The 16,150-nt window shown below is 54.9% G+C and overlaps 17 non-coding genes across 17 annotated transcripts; all 17 read right to left on the bottom strand.

Moving 5' to 3' along the window:
• Positions 1–390: 390 nt before the first annotated feature.
• LOC126140456 (5S ribosomal RNA) lies at positions 391–509 on the bottom strand. The gene has a single exon (XR_007529011.1). It is a non-coding gene; the product is annotated as a 5S ribosomal RNA (ribosomal RNA).
• An 837-nt stretch (positions 510–1,346) lies between these two features.
• LOC126140455 (5S ribosomal RNA) lies at positions 1,347–1,465 on the bottom strand. The gene has a single exon (XR_007529010.1). It is a non-coding gene; the product is annotated as a 5S ribosomal RNA (ribosomal RNA).
• Positions 1,466–2,304: 839 nt separating this feature from the next.
• On the bottom strand, positions 2,305–2,423 carry LOC126140453 (5S ribosomal RNA). Its single transcript, XR_007529008.1, has one exon. It is a non-coding gene; the product is annotated as a 5S ribosomal RNA (ribosomal RNA).
• An 836-nt stretch (positions 2,424–3,259) lies between these two features.
• LOC126140452 (5S ribosomal RNA) lies at positions 3,260–3,378 on the bottom strand. The gene has a single exon (XR_007529007.1). It is a non-coding gene; the product is annotated as a 5S ribosomal RNA (ribosomal RNA).
• An 835-nt stretch (positions 3,379–4,213) lies between these two features.
• Positions 4,214–4,332, bottom strand: LOC126140451 (5S ribosomal RNA). The gene has a single exon (XR_007529006.1). It is a non-coding gene; the product is annotated as a 5S ribosomal RNA (ribosomal RNA).
• Positions 4,333–5,168: 836 nt separating this feature from the next.
• LOC126140449 (5S ribosomal RNA) lies at positions 5,169–5,287 on the bottom strand. Its single transcript, XR_007529005.1, has one exon. It is a non-coding gene; the product is annotated as a 5S ribosomal RNA (ribosomal RNA).
• Positions 5,288–6,121: 834 nt separating this feature from the next.
• LOC126140448 (5S ribosomal RNA) lies at positions 6,122–6,240 on the bottom strand. Its single transcript, XR_007529004.1, has one exon. It is a non-coding gene; the product is annotated as a 5S ribosomal RNA (ribosomal RNA).
• An 837-nt stretch (positions 6,241–7,077) lies between these two features.
• LOC126140447 (5S ribosomal RNA) lies at positions 7,078–7,196 on the bottom strand. Its single transcript, XR_007529003.1, has one exon. It is a non-coding gene; the product is annotated as a 5S ribosomal RNA (ribosomal RNA).
• Positions 7,197–8,036: 840 nt separating this feature from the next.
• LOC126140446 (5S ribosomal RNA) lies at positions 8,037–8,155 on the bottom strand. The gene has a single exon (XR_007529002.1). It is a non-coding gene; the product is annotated as a 5S ribosomal RNA (ribosomal RNA).
• An 836-nt stretch (positions 8,156–8,991) lies between these two features.
• On the bottom strand, positions 8,992–9,110 carry LOC126140445 (5S ribosomal RNA). Its single transcript, XR_007529001.1, has one exon. It is a non-coding gene; the product is annotated as a 5S ribosomal RNA (ribosomal RNA).
• An 839-nt stretch (positions 9,111–9,949) lies between these two features.
• Positions 9,950–10,068, bottom strand: LOC126140444 (5S ribosomal RNA). The gene has a single exon (XR_007529000.1). It is a non-coding gene; the product is annotated as a 5S ribosomal RNA (ribosomal RNA).
• Positions 10,069–10,904: 836 nt separating this feature from the next.
• On the bottom strand, positions 10,905–11,023 carry LOC126140443 (5S ribosomal RNA). Its single transcript, XR_007528999.1, has one exon. It is a non-coding gene; the product is annotated as a 5S ribosomal RNA (ribosomal RNA).
• An 836-nt stretch (positions 11,024–11,859) lies between these two features.
• Positions 11,860–11,978, bottom strand: LOC126140441 (5S ribosomal RNA). Its single transcript, XR_007528997.1, has one exon. It is a non-coding gene; the product is annotated as a 5S ribosomal RNA (ribosomal RNA).
• Positions 11,979–12,819: 841 nt separating this feature from the next.
• On the bottom strand, positions 12,820–12,938 carry LOC126140440 (5S ribosomal RNA). The gene has a single exon (XR_007528996.1). It is a non-coding gene; the product is annotated as a 5S ribosomal RNA (ribosomal RNA).
• Positions 12,939–13,774: 836 nt separating this feature from the next.
• Positions 13,775–13,893, bottom strand: LOC126140918 (5S ribosomal RNA). The gene has a single exon (XR_007529428.1). It is a non-coding gene; the product is annotated as a 5S ribosomal RNA (ribosomal RNA).
• An 836-nt stretch (positions 13,894–14,729) lies between these two features.
• LOC126140438 (5S ribosomal RNA) lies at positions 14,730–14,848 on the bottom strand. The gene has a single exon (XR_007528995.1). It is a non-coding gene; the product is annotated as a 5S ribosomal RNA (ribosomal RNA).
• An 840-nt stretch (positions 14,849–15,688) lies between these two features.
• On the bottom strand, positions 15,689–15,807 carry LOC126140437 (5S ribosomal RNA). Its single transcript, XR_007528994.1, has one exon. It is a non-coding gene; the product is annotated as a 5S ribosomal RNA (ribosomal RNA).
• Positions 15,808–16,150: the final 343 nt, after the last annotated feature.

Below are 16,150 nucleotides of genomic sequence, written 5' to 3'. Positions count from 1 at the left end.
CTTTGCTCGACTGCCGCTCGCTGCCGCTCGGGTCGTGGTCCATATGACAGCGCAAGCACGACAAACGTCTGCGGGACGAGACGAGACGAGACGAGACGAGACGACTAAGGAATAAATTCGTGGTTACAAATCAAATTTGGAACTCTACACTCCTACACAACAATAGGCGGTACGTATTTCAGAATTCACCTGCCGATTCGTACTGTTTTGTCGTTTTCAAAGTCTTCTTGGCAAACGTGGTTAGCACATTCTCCCTCAAACTGAGTTAATTACTGCATTTTCGTACCATTACAGTAGTTTAAAAGGCTTAAGGAAGCATCTTTGTCACAACAGAAAGGTAGTTTGAAACTTGGGCTGGCGACATAACAAAAAAAAAAAAAACAGGAATGGAGCCAACAGCACCCGGGTTTCCCAGGCGGTCACCCATCCAAGTACTAGCCGGGCCCGATGATGCTTAACTTCGGTGATCGGACGAGAACCGGTGTATTCATCATGGTATGGCCGTTGGCGCTCATCTAATGTAGGAGCACGGCAGAATTCGCGTTCCGCTTTTCTCCCAACACACAAAATGTTAGTTTTCGGCCGCATTTGACGAAAGCGCTTCCTTCCGCAACCGCCAGTTCCTCGAGGACGGCGCGGGGAGGCGCGCCCGGCGTCCCAGCAGAGTGACGGCCGAATTGGCGGGCGCACCGCCGCGTGTGTGAGACGCACTGCTGCTCGTTGCACCCCCTGTCATTCGCTGGGCGCGTGCAGCCTTCGACACTAGCGGAGGACGCATCTTGTCCCTGGTGCTCAGCGGAGGGCCTGTGCGGGGTGCGCCAGTGTCGTGCTGGAGGGCCCACTGGTAGCGATGTGGGCTTCCTCGCCTCGCCTCGCCTCACACCAGGTGTCTGCGTAGTTTGCAGTGCATTCGCACCATTCCTATCCCTGTACCTGTCCCCGTCCCGACTTGTCCCGACTTTGCTCGACTGCCGCTCGCTGCCGCTCGGGTCGTGGTCCATATGACAGCGCAAGCACGACAAACGTCTGCGGGACGAGACGAGACGAGACGAGACGAGACGACTAAGGAATAAATTCGTGGTTACAAATCAAATTTGGAACTCTACACTCCTACACAACAATAGGCGGTGACGTATTTCAGAAATCACCTGCCGATTCGTACTGTTTTGTCGTTTTCAAAGTCTTCTTGGCAAACTTGGTTAGCACATTCTCCCTCAAACTGAGTTAATTACTGCATTTTCGTACCATTACAGTAGTTTAAAAGGCTTAAGGAAGCATCTTTGTCACAACAGAAAGGTAGTTTGAAAATTGGGCTGGCGACATAACAAAAAAAAAAACAGGAAGGGAGCCAACAGCACCCGGGTTTCCCAGGCGGTCACCCATCCAAGTACTAGCCGGGCCCGATGATGCTTAACTTCGGTGATCGGACGAGAACCGGTGTATTCATCATGGTATGGCCGTTGGCGCTCATCTAATGTAGGAGCACGGCAGAATTCGCGTTCCGCTTTTCTCCCAACACACAAAATGTTAGTTTTCGGCCGCATTTGACGAAAGCGCTTCCTTCCGCAACCGCCAGTTCCTTGAGGACGGCGCGGGGAGGCGCGCCCGGCGTCCCAGCAGAGTGACGGCTGAATTGGCGGGCGCACCGCCGCGTGTGTGAGACGCACTGCTGCTCGTTGCACCCCCTGTCATTCGCTGGGCGCGTGCAGCCTTCGACACTAGCGGAGGACGCATCTTGTCCCTGGTGCTCAGCGGAGGGCCTGTGCGGGGTGCGCCAGTGTCGTGCTGGAGGGCCCACTGGTAGCGATGTGGGCTTCCTCGCCTCGCCTCGCCTCACACCAGGTGTCTGCGTAGTTTGCAGTGCATTCGCACCATTCCTATCCCTGTCCCTGTCCCCGTCCCGACTTGTCCCGACTTTGCTCGACTGCCGCTCGCTGCCGCTCGGGTCGTGGTCCATATGACAGCGCAAGCACGACAAACGTCTGCGGGACGAGACGAGACGAGACGAGACGAGACGACTAAGGAATAAATTAGTGGTTACAAATCAAATTTGGAACTCTACACTCCTACACAACAATAGGCGGTACGTATTTCAGAATTCACCTGCCGATTCGTACTGTTTTGTCGTTTTCAAAGTCTTCTTGGCAAACGTGGTTAGCACATTCTCCCTCAAACTGAGTTAATTACTGCATTTTCGTACCATTACAGTAGTTTAAAAGGCTTAAGGAAGCATCTTTGTCACAACAGAAAGGTAGTTTGAAACTTGGGCTGGCGACATAACAAAAAAAAAAAAAACAGGAATGGAGCCAACAGCACCCGGGTTTCCCAGGCGGTCACCCATCCAAGTACTAGCCGGGCCCGATGATGCTTAACTTCGGTGATCGGACGAGAACCGGTGTATTCATCATGGTATGGCCGTTGGCGCTCATCTAATGTAGGAGCACGGCAGAATTCGCGTTCCGCTTTTCTCCCAACACACAAAATGTTATTTTTCGGCCGCATTTGACGAAAGCGCTTCCTTCCGCAACCGCCAGTTCCTCGAGGACGGCGCGGGGAGGCGCGCCCGGCGTCCCAGCAGAGTGACGGCCGAATTGGCGGGCGCACCGCCGCGTGTGTGAGACGCACTGCTGCTCGTTGCACCCCCTGTCATTCGCTGGGCGCGTGCAGCCTTCGACACTAGCGGAGGACGCATCTTGTCCCTGGTGCTCAGCGGAGGGCCTGTGCGGGGTGCGCCAGTGTCGTGCTGGAGGGCCCACTGGTAGCGATGTGGGCTTCCTCGCCTCGCCTCGCCTCACACCAGGTGTCTGCGTAGTTTGCAGTGCATTCGCACCATTCCTATCCCTGTACCTGTCCCCGTCCCGACTTGTCCCGACTTTGCTCGACTGCCGCTCGCTGCCGCTCGGGTCGTGGTCCATATGACAGCGCAAGCACGACAAACGTCTGCGGGACGAGACGAGACGAGACGAGACGAGACGACTAAGGAATAAATTCGTGGTTACAAATCAAATTTGGAACTCTACACTCCTACACAACAATAGGCGGTGACGTATTTCAGAAATCACCTGCCGATTCGTACTGTTTTGTCGTTTTCAAAGTCTTCTTGGCAAACTTGGTTAGCACATTCTCCCTCAAACTGAGTTAATTACTGCATTTTCGTACCATTACAGTAGTTTAAAAGGCTTAAGGAAGCATCTTTGTCACAACAGAAAGGTAGTTTGAAAATTGGGCTGGCGACATAACAAAAAAAAAACAGGAAGGGAGCCAACAGCACCCGGGTTTCCCAGGCGGTCACCCATCCAAGTACTAGCCGGGCCCGATGATGCTTAACTTCGGTGATCGGACGAGAACCGGTGTATTCATCATGGTATGGCCGTTGGCGCTCATCTAATGTAGGAGCACGGCAGAATTCGCGTTCCGCTTTTCTCCCAACACACAAAATGTTAGTTTTCGGCCGCATTTGACGAAAGCGCTTCCTTCCGCAACCGCCAGTTCCTTGAGGACGGCGCGGGGAGGCGCGCCCGGCGTCCCAGCAGAGTGACGGCTGAATTGGCGGGCGCACCGCCGCGTGTGTGAGACGCACTGCTGCTCGTTGCACCCCCTGTCATTCGCTGGGCGCGTGCAGCCTTCGACACTAGCGGAGGACGCATCTTGTCCCTGGTGCTCAGCGGAGGGCCTGTGCGGGGTGCGCCAGTGTCGTGCTGGAGGGCCCACTGGTAGCGATGTAGGCTTCTCGCCTCGCCTCGCCTCACACCAGGTGTCTGCGTAGTTTGCAGTGCATTCGCACCATTCCTATCCCTGTCCCTGTCCCCGTCCCGACTTGTCCCGACTTTGCTCGACTGCCGCTCGCTGCCGCTCGGGTCGTGGTCCATATGACAGCGCAAGCACGACAAACGTCTGCGGGACGAGACGAGACGAGATGAGACGAGACGACTAAGGAATAAATTCGTGGTTACAAATCAAATTTGGAACTCTACACTCCTACACAACAATAGGCGGTACGTATTTCAGAATTCACCTGCCGATTCGTACTGTTTTGTCGTTTTCAAAGTCTTCTTGGCAAACGTGGTTAGCACATTCTCCCTCAAACTGAGTTAATTACTGCATTTTCGTACCATTACAGTAGTTTAAAAGGCTTAAGGAAGCATCTTTGTCACAACAGAAAGGTAGTTTGAAAATTGGGCTGGCGACATAACAAAAAACATAACAGGAAGGGAGCCAACAGCACCCGGGTTTCCCAGGCGGTCACCCATCCAAGTACTAGCCGGGCCCGATGATGCTTAACTTCGGTGATCGGACGAGAACCGGTGTATTCATCATGGTATGGCCGTTGGCGCTCATCTAATGTAGGAGCACGGCAGAATTCGCGTTCCGCTTTTCTCCCAACACACAAAATGTTAGTTTTCGGCCGCATTTGACGAAAGCGCTTCCTTCCGCAACCGCCAGTTCCTCGAGGACGGCGCGGGGAGGCGCGCCCGGCGTCCCAGCAGAGTGACGGCCGAATTGGCGGGCGCACCGCCGCGTGTGTGAGACGCACTGCTGCTCGTTGCACCCCCTGTCATTCGCTGGGCGCGTGCAGCCTTCGACACTAGCGGAGGACGCATCTTGTCCCTGGTGCTCAGCGGAGGGCCTGTGCGGGGTGCGCCAGTGTCGTGCTGGAGGGCCCACTGGTAGCGATGTGGGCTTCCTCGCCTCGCCTCGCCTCACACCAGGTGTCTGCGTAGTTTGCAGTGCATTCGCACCATTCCTATCCCTGTACCTGTCCCCGTCCCGACTTGTCCCGACTTTGCTCGACTGCCGCTCGCTGCCGCTCGGGTCGTGGTCCATATGACAGCGCAAGCACGACAAACGTCTGCGGGACGAGACGAGACGAGACGAGACGAGACGACTAAGGAATAAATTCGTGGTTACAAATCAAATTTGGAACTCTACACTCCTACACAACAATAGGCGGTACGTATTTCAGAATTCACCTGCCGATTCGTACTGTTTTGTCGTTTTCAAAGTCTTCTTGGCAAACGTGGTTAGCACATTCTCCCTCAAACTGAGTTAATTACTGCATTTTCGTACCATTACAGTAGTTTAAAAGGCTTAAGGAAGCATCTTTGTCACAACAGAAAGGTAGTTTGAAAATTGGGCTGGCGACATAACAAAAAACATAACAGGAAGGGAGCCAACAGCACCCGGGTTTCCCAGGCGGTCACCCATCCAAGTACTAGCCGGGCCCGATGATGCTTAACTTCGGTGATCGGACGAGAACCGGTGTATTCATCATGGTATGGCCGTTGGCGCTCATCTAATGTAGGAGCACGGCAGAATTCGCGTTCCGCTTTTCTCCCAACACACAAAATGTTAGTTTTCGGCCGCATTTGACGAAAGCGCTTCCTTCCGCAACCGCCAGTTCCTCGAGGACGGCGCGGGGAGGCGCGCCCGGCGTCCCAGCAGAGTGACGGCCGAATTGGCGGGCGCACCGCCGCGTGTGTGAGACGCACTGCTGCTCGTTGCACCCCCTGTCATTCGCTGGGCGCGTGCAGCCTTCGACACTAGCGGAGGACGCATCTTGTCCCTGGTGCTCAGCGGAGGGCCTGTGCGGGGTGCGCCAGTGTCGTGCTGGAGGGCCCACTGGTAGCGATGTGGGCTTCCTCGCCTCGCCTCGCCTCACACCAGGTGTCTGCGTAGTTTGCAGTGCATTCGCACCATTCCTATCCCTGTACCTGTCCCCGTCCCGACTTGTCCCGACTTTGCTCGACTGCCGCTCGCTGCCGCTCGGGTCGTGGTCCATATGACAGCGCAAGCACGACAAACGTCTGCGGGACGAGACGAGACGAGACGAGACGACTAAGGAATAAATTCGTGGTTACAAATCAAATTTGGAACTCTACACTCCTACACAACAATAGGCGGTACGTATTTCAGAATTCACCTGCCGATTCGTATTGTTTTGTCGTTTTCAAAGTCTTCTTGGCAAACGTGGTTAGCACATTCTCCCTCAAACTGAGTTAATTACTGCATTTTCGTACCATTACAGTAGTTTAAAAGGCTTAAGGAAGCATCTTTGTCACAACAGAAAGGTAGTTTGAAACTTGGGCTGGCGACATAACAAAAAAAAAAAAAACAGGAATGGAGCCAACAGCACCCGGGTTTCCCAGGCGGTCACCCATCCAAGTACTAGCCGGGCCCGATGATGCTTAACTTCGGTGATCGGACGAGAACCGGTGTATTCATCATGGTATGGCCGTTGGCGCTCATCTAATGTAGGAGCACGGCAGAATTCGCGTTCCGCTTTTCTCCCAACACACAAAATGTTAGTTTTCGGCCGCATTTGACGAAAGCGCTTCCTTCCGCAACCGCCAGTTCCTCGAGGACGGCGCGGGGAGGCGCGCCCGGCGTCCCAGCAGAGTGACGGCCGAATTGGCGGGCGCACCGCCGCGTGTGTGAGACGCACTGCTGCTCGTTGCACCCCCTGTCATTCGCTGGGCGCGTGCAGCCTTCGACACTAGCGGAGGACGCATCTTGTCCCTGGTGCTCAGCGGAGGGCCTGTGCGGGGTGCGCCAGTGTCGTGCTGGAGGGCCCACTGGTAGCGATGTGGGCTTCCTCGCCTCGCCTCGCCTCACACCAGGTGTCTGCGTAGTTTGCAGTGCATTCGCACCATTCCTATCCCTGTACCTGTCCCCGTCCCGACTTGTCCCGACTTTGCTCGACTGCCGCTCGCTGCCGCTCGGGTCGTGGTCCATATGACAGCGCAAGCACGACAAACGTCTGCGGGACGAGACGAGACGAGACGAGACGAGACGACTAAGGAATAAATTCGTGGTTACAAATCAAATTTGGAACTCTACACTCCTACACAACAATAGGCGGTGACGTATTTCAGAAATCACCTGCCGATTCGTACTGTTTTGTCGTTTTCAAAGTCTTCTTGGCAAACTTGGTTAGCACATTCTCCCTCAAACTGAGTTAATTACTGCATTTTCGTACCATTACAGTAGTTTAAAAGGCTTAAGGAAGCATCTTTGTCACAACAGAAAGGTAGTTTGAAAATTGGGCTGGCGACATAACAAAAAAAAAAACAGGAAGGGAGCCAACAGCACCCGGGTTTCCCAGGCGGTCACCCATCCAAGTACTAGCCGGGCCCGATGATGCTTAACTTCGGTGATCGGACGAGAACCGGTGTATTCATCATGGTATGGCCGTTGGCGCTCATCTAATGTAGGAGCACGGCAGAATTCGCGTTCCGCTTTTCTCCCAACACACAAAATGTTAGTTTTCGGCCGCATTTGACGAAAGCGCTTCCTTCCGCAACCGCCAGTTCCTTGAGGACGGCGCGGGGAGGCGCGCCCGGCGTCCCAGCAGAGTGACGGCTGAATTGGCGGGCGCACCGCCGCGTGTGTGAGACGCACTGCTGCTCGTTGCACCCCCTGTCATTCGCTGGGCGCGTGCAGCCTTCGACACTAGCGGAGGACGCATCTTGTCCCTGGTGCTCAGCGGAGGGCCTGTGCGGGGTGCGCCAGTGTCGTGCTGGAGGGCCCACTGGTAGCGATGTGGGCTTCCTCGCCTCGCCTCGCCTCACACCAGGTGTCTGCGTAGTTTGCAGTGCATTCGCACCATTCCTATCCCTGTCCCTGTCCCCGTCCCGACTTGTCCCGACTTTGCTCGACTGCCGCTCGCTGCCGCTCGGGTCGTGGTCCATATGACAGCGCAAGCACGACAAACGTCTGCGGGACGAGACGAGACGAGACGAGACGAGACGACTAAGGAATAAATTAGTGGTTACAAATCAAATTTGGAACTCTACACTCCTACACAACAATAGGCGGTACGTATTTCAGAATTCACCTGCCGATTCGTACTGTTTTGTCGTTTTCAAAGTCTTCTTGGCAAACGTGGTTAGCACATTCTCCCTCAAACTGAGTTAATTACTGCATTTTCGTACCATTACAGTAGTTTAAAAGGCTTAAGGAAGCATCTTTGTCACAACAGAAAGGTAGTTTGAAACTTGGGCTGGCGACATAACAAAAAAAAAAAAAAACAGGAATGGAGCCAACAGCACCCGGGTTTCCCAGGCGGTCACCCATCCAAGTACTAGCCGGGCCCGATGATGCTTAACTTCGGTGATCGGACGAGAACCGGTGTATTCATCATGGTATGGCCGTTGGCGCTCATCTAATGTAGGAGCACGGCAGAATTCGCGTTCCGCTTTTCTCCCAACACACAAAATGTTAGTTTTCGGCCGCATTTGACGAAAGCGCTTCCTTCCGCAACCGCCAGTTCCTCGAGGACGGCGCGGGGAGGCGCGCCCGGCGTCCCAGCAGAGTGACGGCCGAATTGGCGGGCGCACCGCCGCGTGTGTGAGACGCACTGCTGCTCGTTGCACCCCCTGTCATTCGCTGGGCGCGTGCAGCCTTCGACACTAGCGGAGGACGCATCTTGTCCCTGGTGCTCAGCGGAGGGCCTGTGCGGGGTGCGCCAGTGTCGTGCTGGAGGGCCCACTGGTAGCGATGTGGGCTTCCTCGCCTCGCCTCGCCTCACACCAGGTGTCTGCGTAGTTTGCAGTGCATTCGCACCATTCCTATCCCTGTACCTGTCCCCGTCCCGACTTGTCCCGACTTTGCTCGACTGCCGCTCGCTGCCGCTCGGGTCGTGGTCCATATGACAGCGCAAGCACGACAAACGTCTGCGGGACGAGACGAGACGAGACGAGACGAGACGACTAAGGAATAAATTCGTGGTTACAAATCTAATTTGGAACTCTACACTCCTACACAACAATAGGCGGTGACGTATTTCAGAAATCACCTGCCGATTCGTACTGTTTTGTCGTTTTCAAAGTCTTCTTGGCAAACTTGGTTAGCACATTCTCCCTCAAACTGAGTTAATTACTGCATTTTCGTACCATTACAGTAGTTTAAAAGGCTTAAGGAAGCATCTTTGTCACAACAGAAAGGTAGTTTGAAAATTGGGCTGGCGACATAACAAAAAAAAAACAGGAAGGGAGCCAACAGCACCCGGGTTTCCCAGGCGGTCACCCATCCAAGTACTAGCCGGGCCCGATGATGCTTAACTTCGGTGATCGGACGAGAACCGGTGTATTCATCATGGTATGGCCGTTGGCGCTCATCTAATGTAGGAGCACGGCAGAATTCGCGTTCCGCTTTTCTCCCAACACACAAAATGTTAGTTTTCGGCCGCATTTGACGAAAGCGCTTCCTTCCGCAACCGCCAGTTCCTTGAGGACGGCGCGGGGAGGCGCGCCCGGCGTCCCAGCAGAGTGACGGCTGAATTGGCGGGCGCACCGCCGCGTGTGTGAGACGCACTGCTGCTCGTTGCACCCCCTGTCATTCGCTGGGCGCGTGCAGCCTTCGACACTAGCGGAGGACGCATCTTGTCCCTGGTGCTCAGCGGAGGGCCTGTGCGGGGTGCGCCAGTGTCGTGCTGGAGGGCCCACTGGTAGCGATGTGGGCTTCCTCGCCTCGCCTCGCCTCACACCAGGTGTCTGCGTAGTTTGCAGTGCATTCGCACCATTCCTATCCCTGTCCCTGTCCCCGTCCCGACTTGTCCCGACTTTGCTCGACTGCCGCTCGCTGCCGCTCGGGTCGTGGTCCATATGACAGCGCAAGCACGACAAACGTCTGCGGGACGAGACGAGACGAGACGAGACGAGACGACTAAGGAATAAATTAGTGGTTACAAATCAAATTTGGAACTCTACACTCCTACACAACAATAGGCGGTACGTATTTCAGAATTCACCTGCCGATTCGTACTGTTTTGTCGTTTTCAAAGTCTTCTTGGCAAACGTGGTTAGCACATTCTCCCTCAAACTGAGTTAATTACTGCATTTTCGTACCATTACAGTAGTTTAAAAGGCTTAAGGAAGCATCTTTGTCACAACAGAAAGGTAGTCTGAAACTTGGGCTGGCGACATAACAAAAAAAAAAAAAACAGGAATGGAGCCAACAGCACCCGGGTTTCCCAGGCGGTCACCCATCCAAGTACTAGCCGGGCCCGATGATGCTTAACTTCGGTGATCGGACGAGAACCGGTGTATTCATCATGGTATGGCCGTTGGCGCTCATCTAATGTAGGAGCACGGCAGAATTCGCGTTCCGCTTTTCTCCCAACACACAAAATGTTAGTTTTCGGCCGCATTTGACGAAAGCGCTTCCTTCCGCAACCGCCAGTTCCTCGAGGACGGCGCGGGGAGGCGCGCCCGGCGTCCCAGCAGAGTGACGGCCGAATTGGCGGGCGCACCGCCGCGTGTGTGAGACGCACTGCTGCTCGTTGCACCCCCTGTCATTCGCTGGGCGCGTGCAGCCTTCGACACTAGCGGAGGACGCATCTTGTCCCTGGTGCTCAGCGGAGGGCCTGTGCGGGGTGCGCCAGTGTCGTGCTGGAGGGCCCACTGGTAGCGATGTGGGCTTCCTCGCCTCGCCTCGCCTCACACCAGGTGTCTGCGTAGTTTGCAGTGCATTCGCACCATTCCTATCCCTGTACCTGTCCCCGTCCCGACTTGTCCCGACTTTGCTCGACTGCCGCTCGCTGCCGCTCGGGTCGTGGTCCATATGACAGCGCAAGCACGACAAACGTCTGCGGGACGAGACGAGACGAGACGAGACGAGACGACTAAGGAATAAATTCGTGGTTACAAATCAAATTTGGAACTCTACACTCCTACACAAGAATAGGCGGTGACGTATTTCAGAAATCACCTGCCGATTCGTACTGTTTTGTCGTTTTCAAAGTCTTCTTGGCAAACTTGGTTAGCACATTCTCCCTCAAACTGAGTTAATTACTGCATTTTCGTACCATTACAGTAGTTTAAAAGGCTTAAGGAAGCATCTTTGTCACAACAGAAAGGTAGTTTGAAAATTGGGCTGGCGACATAACAAAAAAAAAACAGGAAGGGAGCCAACAGCACCCGGGTTTCCCAGGCGGTCACCCATCCAAGTACTAGCCGGGCCCGATGATGCTTAACTTCGGTGATCGGACGAGAACCGGTGTATTCATCATGGTATGGCCGTTGGCGCTCATCTAATGTAGGAGCACGGCAGAATTCGCGTTCCGCTTTTCTCCCAACACACAAAATGTTAGTTTTCGGCCGCATTTGACGAAAGCGCTTCCTTCCGCAACCGCCAGTTCCTTGAGGACGGCGCGGGGAGGCGCGCCCGGCGTCCCAGCAGAGTGACGGCTGAATTGGCGGGCGCACCGCCGCGTGTGTGAGACGCACTGCTGCTCGTTGCACCCCCTGTCATTCGCTGGGCGCGTGCAGCCTTCGACACTAGCGGAGGACGCATCTTGTCCCTGGTGCTCAGCGGAGGGCCTGTGCGGGGTGCGCCAGTGTCGTGCTGGAGGGCCCACTGGTAGCGATGTGGGCTTCCTCGCCTCGCCTCGCCTCACACCAGGTGTCTGCGTAGTTTGCAGTGCATTCGCACCATTCCTATCCCTGTCCCTGTCCCCGTCCCGACTTGTCCCGACTTTGCTCGACTGCCGCTCGCTGCCGCTCGGGTCGTGGTCCATATGACAGCGCAAGCACGACAAACGTCTGCGGGACGAGACGAGACGAGACGAGACGAGACGACTAAGGAATAAATTAGTGGTTACAAATCAAATTTGGAACTCTACACTCCTACACAACAATAGGCGGTACGTATTTCAGAATTCACCTGCCGATTCGTACTGTTTTGTCGTTTTCAAAGTCTTCTTGGCAAACGTGGTTAGCACATTCTCCCTCAAACTGAGTTAATTACTGCATTTTCGTACCATTACAGTAGTTTAAAAGGCTTAAGGAAGCATCTTTGTCACAACAGAAAGGTAGTTTGAAAATTGGGCTGGCGACATAACAAAAAACATAACAGGAAGGGAGCCAACAGCACCCGGGTTTCCCAGGCGGTCACCCATCCAAGTACTAGCCGGGCCCGATGATGCTTAACTTCGGTGATCGGACGAGAACCGGTGTATTCATCATGGTATGGCCGTTGGCGCTCATCTAATGTAGGAGCACGGCAGAATTCGCGTTCCGCTTTTCTCCCAACACACAAAATGTTAGTTTTCGGCCGCATTTGACGAAAGCGCTTCCTTCCGCAACCGCCAGTTCCTCGAGGACGGCGCGGGGAGGCGCGCCCGGCGTCCCAGCAGAGTGACGGCCGAATTGGCGGGCGCACCGCCGCGTGTGTGAGACGCACTGCTGCTCGTTGCACCCCCTGTAATTCGCTGGGCGCGTGCAGCCTTCGACACTAGCGGAGGACGCATCTTGTCCCTGGTGCTCAGCGGAGGGCCTGTGCGGGGTGCGCCAGTGTCGTGCTGGAGGGCCCACTGGTAGCGATGTGGGCTTCCTCGCCTCGCCTCGCCTCACACCAGGTGTCTGCGTAGTTTGCAGTGCATTCGCACCATTCCTATCCCTGTACCTGTCCCCGTCCCGACTTGTCCCGACTTTGCTCGACTGCCGCTCGCTGCCGCTCGGGTCGTGGTCCATATGACAGCGCAAGCACGACAAACGTCTGCGGGACGAGACGAGACGAGACGAGACGAGACGACTAAGGAATAAATTCGTGGTTACAAATCTAATTTGGAACTCTACACTCCTACACAACAATAGGCGGTACGTATTTCAGAATTCACCTGCCGATTCGTACTGTTTTGTCGTTTTCAAAGTCTTCTTGGCAAACGTGGTTAGCACATTCTCCCTCAAACTGAGTTAATTACTGCATTTTCGTACCATTACAGTAGTTTAAAAGGCTTAAGGAAGCATCTTTGTCACAACAGAAAGGTAGTTTGAAACTTGGGCTGGCGACATAACAAAAAAAAAAAAAAAACAGGAATGGAGCCAACAGCACCCGGGTTTCCCAGGCGGTCACCCATCCAAGTACTAGCCGGGCCCGATGATGCTTAACTTCGGTGATCGGACGAGAACCGGTGTATTCATCATGGTATGGCCGTTGGCGCTCATCTAATGTAGGAGCACGGCAGAATTCGCGTTCCGCTTTTCTCCCAACACACAAAATGTTAGTTTTCGGCCGCATTTGACGAAAGCGCTTCCTTCCGCAACCGCCAGTTCCTCGAGGACGGCGCGGGGAGGCGCGCCCGGCGTCCCAGCAGAGTGACGGCCGAATTGGCGGGCGCACCGCCGCGTGTGTGAGACGCACTGCTGCTCGTTGCACCCCCTGTCATTCGCTGGGCGCGTGCAGCCTTCGACACTAGCGGAGGACGCATCTTGTCCCTGGTGCTCAGCGGAGGGCCTGTGCGGGGTGCGCCAGTGTCGTGCTGGAGGGCCCACTGGTAGCGATGTGGGCTTCCTCGCCTCGCCTCGCCTCACACCAGGTGTCTGCGTAGTTTGCAGTGCATTCGCACCATTCCTATCCATGTCCCTGTCCCCGTCCCGACTTGTCCCGACTTTGCTCGACTGCCGCTCGCTGCCGCTCGGGTCGTGGTCCATATGACAGCGCAAGCACGACAAACGTCTGCGGGACGAGACGAGACGAGACGAGACGAGACGACTAAGGAATAAATTCGTGGTTACAAATCAAATTTGGAACTCTACACTCCTACACAACAATAGGCGGTACGTATTTCAGAATTCACCTGCCGATTCGTACTGTTTTGTCGTTTTCAAAGTCTTCTTGGCAAACGTGGTTAGCACATTCTCCCTCAAACTGAGTTAATTACTGCATTTTCGTACCATTACAGTAGTTTAAAAGGCTTAAGGAAGCATCTTTGTCACAACAGAAAGGTAGTTTGAAAATTGGGCTGGCGACATAACAAAAAACATAACAGGAAGGGAGCCAACAGCACCCGGGTTTCCCAGGCGGTCACCCATCCAAGTACTAGCCGGGCCCGATGATGCTTAACTTCGGTGATCGGACGAGAACCGGTGTATTCATCATGGTATGGTCGTTGGCGCTCATCTAATGTAGGAGCACGGCAGAATTCGCGTTCCGCTTTTCTCCCAACACACAAAATGTTAGTTTTCGGCCGCATTTGACGAAAGCGCTTCCTTCCGCAACCGCCAGTTCCTCGAGGACGGCGCGGGGAGGCGCGCCCGGCGTCCCAGCAGAGTGACGGCCGAATTCGCGGGCGCACCGCCGCGTGTGTGAGACGCACTGCTGCTCGTTGCACCCCCTGTCATTCGCTGGGCGCGTGCAGCCTTCGACACTAGCGGAGGACGCATCTTGTCCCTGGTGCTCAGCGGAGGGCCTGTGCGGGGTGCGCCAGTGTCGTGCTGGAGGGCCCACTGGTAGCGATGTGGGCTTCCTCGCCTCGCCTCGCCTCACACCAGGTGTCTGCGTAGTTTGCAGTGCATTCGCACCATTCCTATCCCTGTACCTGTCCCCGTCCCGACTTGTCCCGACTTTGCTCGACTGCCGCTCGCTGCCGCTCGGGTCGTGGTCCATATGACAGCGCAAGCACGACAAACGTCTGCGGGACGAGACGAGACGAGACGAGACGAGACGACTAAGGAATAAATTCGTGGTTACAAATCAAATTTGGAACTCTACACTCCTACACAACAATAGGCGGTACGTATTTCAGAATTCACCTGCCGATTCGTACTGTTTTGTCGTTTTCAAAGTCTTCTTGGCAAACGTGGTTAGCACATTCTCCCTCAAACTGAGTTAATTACTGCATTTTCGTACCATTACAGTAGTTTAAAAGGCTTAAGGAAGCATCTTTGTCACAACAGAAAGGTAGTTTGAAAATTGGGCTGGCGACATAACAAAAAACATAACAGGAAGGGAGCCAACAGCACCCGGGTTTCCCAGGCGGTCACCCATCCAAGTACTAGCCGGGCCCGATGATGCTTAACTTCGGTGATCGGACGAGAACCGGTGTATTCATCATGGTATGGCCGTTGGCGCTCATCTAATGTAGGAGCACGGCAGAATTCGCGTTCCGCTTTTCTCCCAACACACAAAATGTTAGTTTTCGGCCGCATTTGACGAAAGCGCTTCCTTCCGCAACCGCCAGTTCCTCGAGGACGGCGCGGGGAGGCGCGCCCGGCGTCCCAGCAGAGTGACGGCCGAATTGGCGGGCGCACCGCCGCGTGTGTGAGACGCACTGCTGCTCGTTGCACCCCCTGTCATTCGCTGGGCGCGTGCAGCCTTCGACACTAGCGGAGGACGCATCTTGTCCCTGGTGCTCAGCGGAGGGCCTGTGCGGGGTGCGCCAGTGTCGTGCTGGAGGGCCCACTGGTAGCGATGTGGGCTTCCTCGCCTCGCCTCGCCTCACACCAGGTGTCTGCGTAGTTTGCAGTGCATTCGCACCATTCCTATCCCTGTACCTGTCCCCGTCCCGACTTGTCCCGACTTTGCTCGACTGCCGCTCGCTGCCGCTCGGGTCGTGGTCCATATGACAGCGCAAGCACGACAAACGTCTGCGGGACGAGACGAGACGAGACGAGACGAGACGACTAAGGAATAAATTCGTGGTTACAAATCAAATTTGGAACTCTACACTCCTACACAAGAATAGGCGGTGACGTATTTCAGAAATCACCTGCCGATTCGTACTGTTTTGTCGTTTTCAAAGTCTTCTTGGCAAACTTGGTTAGCACATTCTCCCTCAAACTGAGTTAATTACTGCATTTTCGTACCATTACAGTAGTTTAAAAGGCTTAAGGAAGCATCTTTGTCACAACAGAAAGGTAGTTTGAAAATTGGGCTGGCGACATAACAAAAAAAAAAAAAACAGGAATGGAGCCAACAGCACCCGGGTTTCCCAGGCGGTCACCCATCCAAGTACTAGCCGGGCCCGATGATGCTTAACTTCGGTGATCGGACGAGAACCGGTGTATTCATCATGGTATGGCCGTTGGCGCTCATCTAATGTAGGAGCACGGCAGAATTCGCGTTCCGCTTTTCTCCCAACACACAAAATGTTAGTTTTCGGCCGCATTTGACGAAAGCGCTTCCTTCCGCAACCGCCAGTTCCTTGAGGACGGCGCGGGGAGGCGCGCCCGGCGTCCCAGCAGAGTGACGGCCGAATTGGCGGGCGCACCGCCGCGTGTGTGAGACGCACTGCTGCTCGTTGCACCCCCTGTCATTCGCTGGGCGCGTGCAGCCTTCGACACTAGCGGAGGACGCATCTTGTCCCTGGTGCTCAGCGGAGGGCCTGTGCGGGGTGCGCCAGTGTCGTGCTGGAGGGCCCACTGGTAGCGAT

This window comes from Schistocerca cancellata, unplaced genomic scaffold, assembly GCF_023864275.1.
Source record: "Schistocerca cancellata isolate TAMUIC-IGC-003103 unplaced genomic scaffold, iqSchCanc2.1 HiC_scaffold_705, whole genome shotgun sequence".
In the NCBI taxonomy this organism is placed as follows: Eukaryota; Metazoa; Arthropoda; class Insecta; order Orthoptera; family Acrididae; genus Schistocerca; species Schistocerca cancellata.
This window is presented reverse-complemented; position numbering and strand designations above follow the sequence as displayed.